At 42.8% G+C, this 11163-nt stretch overlaps 1 pseudogene; it reads right to left on the minus strand.

Moving 5' to 3' along the window:
* Positions 1-3157: 3157 nt before the first annotated feature.
* LOC102876222 lies at positions 3158-3417 on the minus strand (annotated as a pseudogene).
* Positions 3418-11163: the final 7746 nt, after the last annotated feature.

Here is an 11163-nt window from a genome sequence, read left to right on the forward strand (position 1 = left end):
TACGTTTGATCAGGCCTGCCCTGGGCTGCTGGGGTCAGCTGTATTGAATATCTCATAACTCCCTTCTTCTCCACTTTCCTGTGGAGTCGTGAGGCTACAAGGTTCTCAGACTTGTTCCTTCCGGTAATGAACCTCTCACCAGCTTCCCTGAACCCTCAGCGCCACTGAGAAGCACTCACGGTGACTCGGGTGTGTACACTGCTGCTTTCCACCCTCGGGTCTGTCCTCATCTTATGTAACTGCAGGCCAGCTGCCCAAGTCTCTAGGAGGGCACTTCTCAGTTGCTGCTATAATTAAAAGCCTGTGTGTTGTCTTTACGGACCTCCGAGTATGGGCATGCTTCATTTTTTTTTTTTGAGCTTTGCTTTATTGTGCTGAATCCAGTGTTTTTTACAGTTTGAGATTTGTGGCAACTTTGTGTTGAACAAGTTGGTCAGTGCCATTTTTACAGTAGTCTGTAGGATTCATTTTGGTTCTTTGCATCACATTTTGGTAATTCTCAGTGTCTTGTACTTTTTGGAGGCAAGGATTCTGAAGCTCCGTCTGACATACTTTGGACATGTTATAAGGAGGGACAGGTCCTTGGAGAGGGAAATCATGCTTGGGAGGGTGGAGGGACGGCGCAGGAGGGGAAGGCCCTCTATGAGGTGGATTGATTCAGTGACTGGGGTAATCGGGATGTGTGTGTCGGAGACAGTGCGATTGGCACAGGACAGAGCAGGGTTTAGGGCTGTTGTACACAGGGTCGCTATGAGTCGCAAGCGACTTGACGGCACATAAAAACAACAACAACATACATCACACACTAACTGGACTACAATGTATTGTAAGCATAACTTTTCTATGCTTTTTGAAACCAAAAAAGTTCATGTGTGTGGTCAAGGGCTTATTGTTCCAAATGGCCTTTCTAGCTATTGATTTTGATAGTGTGACATGAATGGGCAGGATCAAATAGGGTGCGTTAGTGTGTCCACAGGGAATTGGCTAATCTCACCAGTAAACTGATTCTACAGCAGAAATTAGGAAGCTCTACATTGACAAGGAAGTTGAAGTAGCATGCATCCTTCAGTGTCAGAGATTCCTGCACCAGCCAGACCTGGGATCTACGTGAGGGCAACAGCAGCCTCAGCAGAGGACAAGAGACCAACATGAGATGAAACTGACTTGGCACTTCTGCCCCATGAAGCCAGAGCCAGAGGCCTGCACCCAAGCTTCCTAGAGGCCTGAGAGAAGGCACCATAATTGGTGAGACTAAAGGATCTTTGTAACCCTGACCTAAGCTGCGAGGCTGAAGGACCAAGGACCTGTAACCACATTTGGGAAGCTGACTGACTTAGGGATTGCATCCCGCTGCCAACTTGAATATCGCCAGTTAATTTCCATAGTCAACCCTATAAGCACGAGTATGGTTCTGTCAAGTCATCATTGCTGTGGATTTCGGACCCAGCAGAGAAGTGAGATTGGTGTTGGAAGTAGTAGAATTAGGTGCAATGATGTGGGCGACCATGCCTGACCTTATAGGAATTAGTTCCATGCTGCAGTTGTTGTTGATGGTGATGGTTACACTTTGTGGATTTAGTACAAGGCAGGCTTGGCCGTCTTCATACGGCCTACGTTCATTTTACAGTATGACTGGCTTTGTTGTGACATTCGCTGTACTGGGTCTAGAACAGAACCAAGTGCATCTCCTAGGTGTGCCTGTAGTGTTTGTACCTCTTCCTCTGGAGGTGCTCCTGTTTTTCTTCCAACATCACCGTTCATGTCTTTTGAGCTGTAGCTATTAAAATGGCAGCTTTTCTCTGGAAATTCTTCTCTTTCACCAAGATCAGTGTAGCCCTTTGTTTTTCCTCTCAAGTGCTCCTATCTTGCTTCATAGCTGAGTGATTTTGTAAAAAGTTCCTTTTCCTCTTTGGACTGAAATAAGATGATTTCTAAAGGCAGCCTTGTTCATTTTCTCCTTAGTATTTGAGTATGTGGTCATTACTCTGCCTTTTCTCCCATTTCTTTTTTAACCTAGATAGGAAGAGAATAAATTCTAGAATAAAGAATGATGCTTTCCTCCTCATTGATAAAATAACCATTCTCTTCCGCTCATCACTGAGTTTGTTGAACCCACAATGTGTTTCTATGAATTTTCAACCTCACAGTCAGGAACAAAGCTAATTTGAGACCTTCTAGTGAGCAGGCAATTCCAGAGACTAGTGAGGAAGCTCCTTGAATCTACTCTGCTTGACCTTCTGTGCAATTCAACGCATGTTGAAGAACAAGACAACTTGGAGTGGTTGTAGACTCACTAGGAGCCTGGGTGGTACAGTCATTAAGTAATTGGCAGCTAAGAGTAAGGCTGAGTGTTCAAACCCACCAGCCATTCTGTGAACGTTGCGATAATCAGTTATGGTAAAACATCATAACTTTGGAATCCTCATGTATGAGGCAGGTCTGCTCAGCCCTGTGCAGCCTTTACAAGTTAGAATTGACTCTATGGCAGTATTTTGTGTTTGTTTTATTTTTAACATTTTATATACTCATTGAAGTTCCTGGACGGTGTGATTAGTAAACATAGCTGCTGATCAAAAAGACTGGAAATTTGAACCTACCCAAGGTGTCTCAGAAGAAAGCTCTGGTGAATCCCGTTGAGTATAGCTCTCTTCTGTCTGATATGCTATGGGCAACCTTGAGCTGGGAAGGCAAATACTATTGGTCTGTCTGCTACTTCAGTGTCCTGGGGTCTGCTTGGAACCTGACTCCTCTGTGCCTTATGGTCTTTCTGGCTGACAGTCCTGAGAAAGGGGGACATTGGTTGCAGAAGAAGAGCTCATTCTACCCTTCAGAACCAAAGAAGCCTGTAAGTCTATCCATTGCATCTTTAAAAATGCTTCAACTGGAACCATAAGACCTTATGCAGCCACAAATAAACCCCCCGTGTCCCTTCATGTGGTATTTTGGTCCCATGTACTAGTTGAACTTGTTGGGTAATGACGGAGCAATTTCCCATTAAGACTCTGGTAAAATTGAATTGGGAAACACAGTTCAGGCCAAAGCTGCCAAGAGGCTCTTTCTTTCTTTCTTTCTTTTTTTTTTTACATTTTTCCAGTAAGTTTTTATTATTAGTTAAGTCACAATTTAAGATTCTGGCAGAGAGGTAAGGTGGGCCAGTTCAGATCTTCCCAGGGAATGTGCCTTCTGCCCTGCGGTCATCCCAGGCTGACACCCAGGACAGGGGGCAGAGGGACTTGTATACGCGCCGATACCATTCACACAAGGAGACATCGCCACCTTTGGCAGTCATTGCCTTCTCGCAGCGGTGGAAATCCAGGTAGTTTTCCAGCAGTTCTTGGTTTGGTTCTGGTTGGGAAAGCGGCTATCAAAAGGGGCGGTTCGGTAGTTCTTGATTTTGGTCTTAACGTCTTCCGCCATGGTGGTGATTTCTAAAGACTTCTCTCAAAGCAGCCGCAGCTCAATGTGACCCTAGATGTCTCGAGGCTCTTTATTTCAATGACCTTAGACCTTACAAAAAAAGTGTTGGGTTGCTCATTAAACAGTTGGTGATTTGACGCTACCATTTGCTCTACAGAAAAAAGATGAGGCTTTTTACCTCTGTAAAGATTAAAAACTTTGGGAAACTAAAACAGAAGTGATTATAGCTCTGGAAACCCCTAGGGGGCAGTTCTAGGCCGCCCTGTGTGATCGATCACTGTGAGTTTGAATTGACTCTGTGACAGTGGATGACACTCTCCACTTGGTATCTAGGCCATCTGGCCTGCATATGGCTGAAATGGGACGAGAGCAAGCCTGGATTTCACTGGCCAGTGAACCGCAAGGATTGAAAGGCTGCCGTCCCACTTTCTGACACATGCAGAACAGGCTGATTTTAAAAATGTGAAAATAATTCCCATCTTTACTTCCTACTGTTTGTACACCTGCCACCCATGTGATACGTTCTCTGTCCTTAACCACCCAGTGTTAGGTCTCTACAAGTGAGAAGTCTGCCTTTCTAGGCTCTGTCAAATAAGTAAACTCCAGCCTCTGCTGGTGTTCACCATTCTTTGTAGGTTCAATAATCGACTCCAGAACTCACAGAAATGATGCCCTGTGCTTAGAGTTAGCCATTTATTGGAGGGACACACGTGAGGAGATGCATTAGACAAGGTCTGGGAGAGTTCCCAGCATGGGGCTGTCATTGTCCTAAAGGTCTTGCTCCTCCCCCACGCATGGATGTTCTCACCAATCCAAGAGGCCCCAAAGAGAGCACATTAAGGTCCTGCCCTCTTGGGATCCCATGAATATTCATTACTTGAGCTTTGATTCATAGTTATAGTCAGTTCAACCAATGAATAGGCATGACTACATTTGATCCCACTCTTTGCTGAAGGTTATTGCCAGGTATGTGGTCTGTGTATCCCCTCCTTACTCAACTACTTTGGAAAACAAAGGCAAGTATCTTGACTATTGTGGTTATTTTAGAAGCCAGAGTCAAAGAGCCGGACCTGGTCCCCTCAGGAGAGAATGTCTTAAGTGATGACATCCTGCAGGAATGGGACTCAGCTGAGGGGAGGACACACTCAGGTGGGAGGACCATTAGGGGACAGAAGTTCTCCAAGGAGAGAGTGTCCCTGGATGGAGTGAGGAAAGAAGAGTATGAGAAGCAGACAAGAGGGTCTGTCTTTTAGGTAACCCAGCCTGGAAGTACACTGTGGCCGTTGGAGGCATGAGTGTGGAACAGTTTGTCCTTACAAGCTGCTATGGACTCGCGCCTTAAAGGACCCTGTACTTATATCTTCCACCAGAAATGTTCCACAGGTGGTCTTCTCCCGTCCCACATGGTTGACATTGCTGAAGGAGCAGCAATAACACTGCGCTCACAATGGGAGGGTGTTAGGTTGTTGTTACTGAGCTAAAGCCGGCAGCTCCAAAACTGTGTGAAGACCAGTGTGATTTCTGATGATAAGATGCTAAAACTGGCATCAAGGTCACTGCTGATAAGTTTACAAGTGAGAAAAGGGGAAATTCAGATGGCACGATGCCACACCATTCAAAGGAAGCTGACTTTCTGCGCCGCACTGATTGTATGACTTTGTGAGTCATATTAACGTGAGAGAGTGGGGTCATGGAACAAACTTAAACCGGTAGCTCCTTCTCCTCTGACAGTTGTGTCATTGTCCAGTCCCTGTGGTGCCCATGGCAGTCTCCGTCATAGAAGCTGGAGAAGAATCGATGTGCTTATGCCAATGAGGCTTTTTATTTTATCTGCTCTTGGAAGTCATTTTATTGTTAGTTAATCTTGGCTTGAAAGAATCTATAAAAGCTAGGCAGATGCTTTTATACAATGTGAGTGTGTTTTTAATTGAGGAATAAAACAAAAATTGTCTTGTTTCATATAGTTTAAGAGATGTAAGTTGGTCTTTACCAAAGTGTGCATTTCACATTTACTACTGCAAATGTAGACTCTTTCTTTAAAATACAGAAACCACTGAAGAAATACTTGCTTGTTAAAATGAAAATGAAAAAGAAAAATGTAAAGGAGAAAATAAAAAATAATCTTTTTTTTTTTTTTTTTATGTGTGTACCGTCAAATTTGTGTCAAGCCACTTCTGATTCATAACGACCTTCCACTGGGTTTCTGAAGGTGTAAACCTTTATGAGAGGAGATGCCCATCCTTCTCCCTCAGCAGCTGGTGAATTTGAACCTTAGACCTTTCAGTTAGCAGCCAGACATGTTATCCACTGCGCCACCTGGACTTCAGTGGTTTGAACCTTGCCTCTCTTTGATAGAAGATGAGGGCTTTTGCCCCGTAAAGATTAGTCTTAGAAATCCCATGAGGAAGTTTTACTCTGCCTCATCGAGTTGCTATAAGTCAGAATCACTTGACAGCAGTGCTTTCAAGTTCAAGTTGGATTTTCGGTTTCATTTTTTTTGTTGTTGTTTTGCTTTTGCTTGGTTATTAAGAACTCTCTGTACATCAAAGGTAGAGATGCTTTATTGGTCATCTATTGTAACGATTGTTAAGGCTATGCCTTGATTAATGGCAGGTGTATACTATCTCAAGAATAAATCAGTGAGCAAAGACCTAAGAATTTTCAGGTAGTGTTAGTGTACGTGCTTAGAAATGAAACATACTCTTAGTGTCTCAGCAGAATTGTTTTATAACCTGGTAATTATAAAGAAGTTGAATCTTTTATTGCTCACCTTAGATAATCTATGAGTGTTTAAAAGCTCTGACCTTTGGTGCGTGTCTGTGTCTTGTGAAACTCTTTCTCGTTCTGCTAAAACTAAGCTTTCTAATTGTGCCGTTTATTCACTCACACTCATTCTTCTGGTGCCCCAGATTACACACCTGCAAGTCACTTGTGTGTTATTTCCACGTTGAAGGCTGTCTGGTTGTCAGCCTCCCTCCCCAGCCAGTTAATTCCCCCTCAAGCTGCTCGTACCACAGGATTCTGACCACTGTTCTTACACCATTTGTTAGAAGGATCAGTTGATGCACACATGTGTCTATTTCCAAAGTACGAGCTCCTTAAAACCAGATACGGACCTTGTTTAACTTTCAGTCTTCAGATTCCCTCATGGCCTGATTCATGGTGTGCACATGTTGAAGGCTTGATATTTCATTTTTTAAGGTACTGATGATGCTATTAAACACTGTCATCCTCTGTGTCTTAGTGATCTGTTCTGCTTTAGGGACCCATGGTGGCGTGGTCCGTATAGCGCTGCCCTGCTGATCCAAATCCAGTGCCTGTACCTCTCTGGCACTTTTAATCCAGTGGCTTTTTGGGAGAAAGATAGGCAGTCTCCACCTGTAAGATTTACAGATTCAGAGTCATTCAGACTTTTATCAAATACAAAGTTAGAATAAAGAAATCTGAAGTCTGACAGTGGCTCCTGGGTGAGAACCACCGGGCCACATACTGATAGAGAGAAATGTTCTGAGGGACGCCATTCTGCCTCAGTGACTGACCCCATCTGTTTGTCGGTCTCCAAGCAGATGACAGTGCTTTTCAAGTGGAATAGACATAAAGATGGTATTCTTGAGAAAGTTAAACTAGAGAGAGAAGCTGACGTGGGGAGGTTGGGCTTAGTGTTGGGTCGTGCTGAGATTGAAGTATTGGAAACTCCAGATGAAGTTCAACTCAGAAGAATCAACTAGAGATATGGTGGCAAAGACATCACCACAGAGGTTAGCATTTCAAGTTAAGAAGGGGGAAAAGAGAGGTTTTAGAGCGAGAGAGTGTATAAGGTGTTGTTAGCCACTCTATGAACAACAGGTCTCAACCCTTTTCTGTCCTGTGCCGTCCTCACCATCTCTGACACACTCCAGTCCACTGCTGCAGTCACAGTATCAACCCACCTGGTTGATGGTCTTCTTCTCCTTTTGCTATCTCTCTACCTTTCCAATCATGATTTCCCTCTTGAAGGAATAGCCTCTCTCTTAGCAACATGCCCAAAGCATGCAAGACAAAGCTTCGTCATCCTTGCCTTGAAGGAGCACTCTGGCTGCACCTTCTCCAAGACATATCTGTTTGTTCTTTTGGCACGTCATGGGATATTCAGTACTCTCTTGCAACACCATAACTCAAAGACATCAGTTCTTCTGTGTCATCATTCAGCTCTCAGACACATAGCAAGTAATTGCGAAGACCATGGCCTGGATCAGGCACACCTTAGTCTCCAGACTGATATCCTTGCTCTTCCATACTCTAGAGATCTCCCTGACAGCAGACTTTCCCCATGCAATGTCTCTTTTGATTTCCCGACTGCTGGTGCCAAGAGTGTTGATTGTGAAGCCAAGGAAGCTGAAGCTGTTAACAATCATTACACACATGTGTTTTGGAGGTGGAACATAATTCAATCCAGGACAGAGAAGTAGAGAGAAACAAGATAATAAAGTGTGGCAGAGGCACTGTTTCCAGCACTGTTGTCTTTTGTTATTTTTGCCTTACAAAAGAAAATTGCCTTTGAGACCACATGACTAAAAGATCAGCAATTGGATTTGATTTTAGATCTGTCTATAACCACAGTCTATAAAAAGTAAAGTCTTTTTAATACATCCACCCCAATAGGATTTCAGACAGCTTGTAATTAAAGGCATACTTATACATAAGCCTAAATACTGACACAAAACGAGACAGAGAGATTGTATTAATCAGAGTAAGCTAAGCCCTTGTGTGGCTTAGAATGCCATGGGCTTAGAGGCTCAAAGGGAAACATGTTCCTCCCTCATGTAAGTCAGATCATCAGACCTTTCATTTGAGGTGCTAATGCTGGTTAGGGAGCAATTCGAGAACACCTGTGTTTCCCCGTCTTGTGCTCTGTTATCTCCAGGGGCCAGTAGTGGAAGGAGAAAGAAAACGTGCAGAAGGCATGGCCACTCCCTAAGAGCCCTAGCCTGAAGTTTACTGTTGACCGCTGTCAAACCATTGGCGAGAATGTCTCAAGTTCACACCTATCTCCAACAGCTAGGAAATAGTCTAGCCATGTTTTCCAGGCATAGCAGGCCAGGATGGATTTTAGAGGTTAGAAAAAGTCTCTTCCACCAGAACTGAGGAAAGAGAATTGAGCAAAGAACCAGAACTAGAACTCCTGGATAAAGCCTTGAAAATTCCCCTGATAATCTGAAAACTGATTCTAAAGATCCATCATTTGAACTACTAGGAAACAGTGCTCTAGGCTTTCATTATTGTAAATCAGCAACAATTCTTGCTTAATTAGGGAGCTTTGGTGGTTTAGCAGTGAGGAGTTGCGCTGCCAATCCAAAGACAGATGGTTCCAATCCATCAGATACTCCACAGGAGAAAGATTTACAGCCTTTTACAGCAGTGCAATTTACAGCCTCTGAAAACCTGCTGGAGGATCTGACTCAAAAGCACATACCAACAACAGTGACAACATTTCTTAATTCAAGTACCATGGTGAAGTATTATGTGGTTCTCAGCTAACTAAAAGGTTGGTGGTTTGAATCCATCAATAGCTCTGTGATGAGAGATGGACATTCTCCTCTGTCAAGATTTATTCTCTTACACCTGGTAAGGGGGACGGTTATGAGTTAGAATTGATGCAATGGCAATCAGTTTGGTTTGGTTTTACTTGCCCATTAAGTACTCGCTAAAGGAATTGTTAATTAATTAAAAATAACCAAATTCACTGTCATGGAGTTGATTCTAACCCATAGTGACTGAGTAGGTCAGTTGCTGTTGATATATGTCATCGAGTTGCTCTGACTCATAGCAACCCTTTATACAAAAGCTCTGAACCTTGTCCTATCCTAACCCTCACTGACATCAATACACCTACACTCATTATCCTGTTACTGTATCAGTCCATCTCATCTGTGGTCTTCCTCTCCTGCGCTGTCCCTCTACCCTTCCGAGAATGATGTCCTTCTCCAAGGACTGGTCCCTCCTGGCCACATTCCTAAAATATGTGAGACAGAGCTTCCAAACCCTTGCCTTCAAGGAGAAACTTGATTTTACCCTTTCCAAGACAGACCTGTTTGTTCGAATGCTATGTTCAATACTCTTCTCCAGCACCACAACTAACGGCTCGATTCTTTTTCTGTCATCCTTAGTCACTGTCCAGCTCTCTGATGCATAGCGAGTAATTGTGAAGACCATGGTCTGGATCAGGTATACTTTAATCCCTAGACATTTTTTCCCAACTTCCAATTTTTCTTGATTCCCACTTTCTACAGTTCCATGTTCATAATACTAATGGATGTTTGCAACAGTTTCTTCTCATTTGAGTCTTGTCATGGCAGCACGTGAAGGTAGCGAAAGATTTACTTCCTTGACATCAAGGTCAACTTTATTTTGAGGAGGTAGTTCTTTCCCAGCCGTGCTTTGGATGCTTTCCTCCTCTTCCAGCCTTGTATCAGACGGTGGTCTGCTGCTGCCTACAGAGCTTTCACTGGTCACTTTTTTTCAGGGTTCAGAGCTATTGTACATCGAGTCGCTGTGTGTTGCAGGCAACACAGTGGCACATAACAACAACACAGATTGCCGGAAGAATGAAGACATCGGTTAGAAAGAAATGCAGTCACAATATTTCTTCTTGTCCTTGTGAAATGGCTTCTTAATTCTCTTCTGGGTTCAGTTGTGAAATGATTTGTTCAGGAAGGACATTTCCTTATGTTTCTACATCCTTGAGAAATTCTCTCTTACATATGGACTAGAAGGGTGACTTGGTGTGACTAAAAGTTTTAGGTCACATTTTCTTTTCCTGGGGACAGTATAGGCATTTATTCTATATTCCCTACTTCAGTAATAAGCCCCAGGGATAATAAGATAATAAGCCTGGTTTACTCCTTTTTTGGTAAGTTACTCTCTTTTATAACCTGTGCTGAGTTATTAATGAGGAGAGGAAGCTTGTGGCCTTGACTCTGGGGACATTCATTCTCCTACCCCTGTCTCTTTCACATTGCAGCTTGAGAGTTTCTCTTTTTTGAGCGCTGAGTATCTTATTTGTATTTTAAAAAATGTTTATTTTTACATGGGTTTTACTTATTTTTACTACATTGGTTTTTACTTTAGGACAGGAGGCCCTGCAATCTTGCTTCACTTTGTTTTTTTGTCTTGAACTCTATATTAGTTTTTCTTGGATAATATTTGTTTGATAAACAATTCAAAATTAAAGTTTTATTTAGTAGGAAAAAACATGTAGAATGACTGTTTTGTTTTCTCTGGTCTTAAACTCCTTTTTGAAAATTCTTTTTCCTAGTTATTTGTGAGATTAACAAAATTAAACTTCTTTGTTTTATTTCCCTCTATATTTTGTCAGTGATTTACAGGGCTGTTAGAGGGTTACATGGAATAATTTATTTATGTGCCTGACACAATGCCTCATATTCAGTGGGCATTCAGTAAAGGAGAGTGAAAAGGGAACTCATTGCTGTAGAATCAGAATCAACTTATAGCTGTCTCTCCTGTGGGTTTTCAGAGACTATAAATCACAATGATGCCAAATGTATTGATTACAGATCCAATAAGATGAAGTCCTTAACAGTTTTAATCTTTTCTCCATCTATCATGATGTTGCCTATCAGACCAGTGGTGAGAATTTTTGTTTTCTTGACGTTGGAGATCAGGAGACATGCTGCACTGGTCAAGTCTCCAATCAGCGATCTTGCCAAATTACTGAAGAGCAGTGATGTTAGTTTGAGGACAAAGGTG

The sequence above is a fragment of the Elephantulus edwardii genome, unplaced genomic scaffold (genome assembly GCF_000299155.1).
Source record: "Elephantulus edwardii isolate Elephantulus edwardi_28Jun2011 unplaced genomic scaffold, EleEdw1.0 scaffold00121, whole genome shotgun sequence".
Taxonomy (NCBI): Eukaryota; Metazoa; Chordata; class Mammalia; order Macroscelidea; family Macroscelididae; genus Elephantulus; species Elephantulus edwardii.